Raw genomic sequence first — 3,624 nt, 5'->3', positions numbered from 1 at the left:
ATCGATAAATATCCATAACAAAACCGATAAAAATATCGATTATTTTATCGATATGTCTAGAGAATCCCGAAAATCTCTAAAATCCCAAATTAGTTCCCAGACTGAGTCTCTGTGTCTCTCTCTATATCCTTTCCTCTTTAATTACCTCTATTTTAATCTTTCTTCCCCTATATTCATCTTTGCTTTTATCGGTATCCTCATCCTCCTCTTTGTCTTTACTTTTATGTTCATAATTTTTTTCAGGTACATATTCCCCTGCACATTTGCCCTTATATATATAATTAAGGTGTTTAAATTTACCTTGGTCTTCATTTTTGCCTTTATGTTTACGCATCTTTGTTTTTGTTTTTATTTTTACTTTTGCCTTTATCCTTTTCTTCATTTATGTACGTAGTCCCCTTTACTTTCATTCTTGTATTGGTCTTTTTCTAAGTGTTATTCTGTAACCTTTTATTAGCAAATTTTTGTTAAAGTAATACCATATGCATACACACAAGAAGCCCTTGTTTCAGCCCCAACCATTTCCGTTGCAACATTTCCGTTGCATCATTTCCGTTGCATCATTTCCGTTGCATACATACAAGAAGTACTTGTTTCAGCCCCAACCATTTCCGTTGCACCATTTCCGTTGCATCATTTCCGTTACATCATTTCCGTCCTAACAATTTCCGTGTGCAATTTCCGCTGAATTTGCCAATTTACTCCCAACCAACCAACCGCCGCTAAAGAAGTTGCACTTCAAAAATTTAAGTCACGCTTTTGTTCCAAAGCAGGAGATTTTCCGGTAAGTAATTTTGTACATTATAAGTTAAATGACGTGCTAAGTCAGAAAATCTGTCCAAGGGTTTTAAAAAAACTAGAAGAAGGATCGAATTTCGACAGTAACTGGCACTCTCAGTTAATATAATTAAACAATTTTAAATACTTTTCCTTAGATTATCGCTTCATGGCCATTTGCAGTATTCTTGACCAAAATGGATTACGTATACGACATGCTGTCTGCTTTAGGCAGATACATAAATACATAGCTATTTATCACATAAGTATGTAGTACCAAGTTTAAATCAGATGTTTTGCCTACGTATTTGTAAAAAATTTTACGCAATAAATAAAAATGATCAGCTATCCCTTAACGTTTCGAACAAGGATTTACTTCTTTTATGCTATTAACTAGACAAGCGTTTCATAACTGCAATATAAACAATCTGAATACCAAGCGAAACCAACACTACATATCATGCGCTTACCGTGAAAAAAGTATGCGATATTTTTTCCAAATTTTCTTTTTGGTGCGGAAATGATTCTGCTCTGAGAAAATTATACAGATAAAAGGCAAGTTTTTAAATGAAATTGGAAAACTTTTTTTTTTTTTAATATAATACTTTACTTCATGCACAATAAAAAATGCAGCACATATTTGTTTTTATGACTTTAAAACGAAATATTCGCAAAAAAAAAGTGGACGTTATGATATAATTATTTAGTTTGGAACGAGAAAAACAAACGAAATGAGCAAACCTAACGCCGCAAAATATGTATTTTCAAAACTAAAACGAAACATTTTAGAATATTGTCCCTACGAATTGTAGTGGACTAAATTTTCAACAAACAATGTAAAAGGACATACTTTCAAAATAAAAACATAAATTTACTTTGAGTCAATTAGGTATGAAAAAATTTTAAACTAAAGCGTTTTGCGTTAGAATTTAAAAATCTACTTATTTTGGAAAACAGTTCATATGTTTGCATCACTTGTCGAAAAAACTTTGCATTACTTCAAGGATCAATAGCATTTGCTTCTTCAGAAAAGACATTTACTTCGCTAAAATTGCGAAGAAATGGCAAAAAATTTGCAATTTACTCGAAATTTTGGGGTTGTATGCGTCCAGCGGAACTCAGATGTGGATTCAGTGGGTCGAAATACATGACAGCCCCACACATTTTTTCGGAAAACTTTAGAAGGAATTGGCGTAGAACCTCAATTTTCCGTGTTTAACATTAAGGATATAAATCAAGAAAAAAACTAAAAATTTGCGTGATCGATTTAATTTGAAGCACACCTCCCATGCAAACCTAACCTCAACAACGTCTTAAAAAGTGCACCGTTGAATATATGAGTCTTAAATTTTGTCCATATGTTCATAACAACGTGGCACATGAACTCAAAAAAAAAACTTAACGTCATCGAGTTATTTTAAACAGGGACCGTAAAAGTTACAACTGTTATTAAAAAAATCGAATTTTAACTATTGTTTTTTTACTTCTATTTAATCACTCTTTAAATAGCGGTTATTTCTGGCTTTTGTTTTATAAATCGAATATAACAATTAATTTTGATTTTTATCTAAATAATCTGCAAATAACAGTTATTTTTGATTTTTAAATTATATGTCTTAGATAACAGTTATCGAAGACTTTTATTTATAAAAGTCATAAATAAAAATCAGTCACTGACCTTTATTTTTTAAATCATACTAATAAAAGTCTTTTAAACTTTTGTTTCCCAACACCTTCTTAATCGCGAAAAATGTTAATTACTTTTATACGAATGATTTAAAAAATAAAAGTCGGTGACTGATTTATATTGATGACTTTTAAAAATAAAAGTCACTGACTGATTTTTATTGATGACTTTTATAAATAAGAATCTTCAATAACTGTTATCTAAGATATAAAATATAAAAATCAAAAATTATTGTTATTTTGGAAATATAATATAAAAATCAAAAATAATTGTTATTTTTTTTAATTTTGCATAAAAATTGCAATTAAAAATTTATTTGCAAATTTGAGTTTCGGTGAAAAAAGAAATCGAATTCTATGTATCACTTAGTTGTAGAACATTTTCTTCATAGTGAGTTTTTCCATGACAGCTTTCATCAATAAGTATTATATTCGTTCCCTGATTTCAAAGCATACGTCCCATACAAACCTAACCTCAAAAATGCCTTAAAATGCCCTGAAAAGCATGGATATAGGACTCCGAAATTTTGTCCATATATTATTATTAACGTTATGTGTGAACCATTAAAAATTGGGTGTAAGCGGTTTATTTCAAAGCATATGGGTGGTATGCTACAAACCTAACCTCAAAAACGCCTTAAAGAGGCTATAAAAATCGGACCGATGAACATATCACTTCGAAATCTTGTCTATATATTAGTAAAAATATTATAACTTTACATCTAAAAAAATGGGAGTAAACGATTTATTTTAACATGGAGGTATTCCCATGCAAGCTTAAAACAAAGTTTATAAAAAAAAAGGTTATAAAAAAAATTGTCTAACTTTTGTTGCTTATATTTTGTATAGAACTGCCAATTTCGTACAAAGTTATAAATAATTTTTCTTATTCAAATATCACTTTGTTAGACTAAGCCATTAAAATATAAAAAATTGAATGTAAAAAAAATTGTATCTTTACCACCGAAATACCACTGTGTGCCGGTGTAATTATTAAACTTGACTTTATAAGTAAAAATTTTAAAATTAAAATCAGAGCCGCTGTAGGTATTCCGATTAACCAGGAGTAAAAATCGTTATTTGCGGTCCCTGAATTATATTCCAAAATTTTTATTGAGCTTGTGGCCATTTCTAATGAATAAATGTTGTGAAAAAACAACA

This window comes from Rhagoletis pomonella, unplaced genomic scaffold, assembly GCF_013731165.1.
Source record: "Rhagoletis pomonella isolate Grant_MI unplaced genomic scaffold, Rhpom_1.0 Rhpom_scaffold_00003, whole genome shotgun sequence".
Taxonomy (NCBI): Eukaryota; Metazoa; Arthropoda; class Insecta; order Diptera; family Tephritidae; genus Rhagoletis; species Rhagoletis pomonella.
This window is presented reverse-complemented; position numbering follows the sequence as displayed.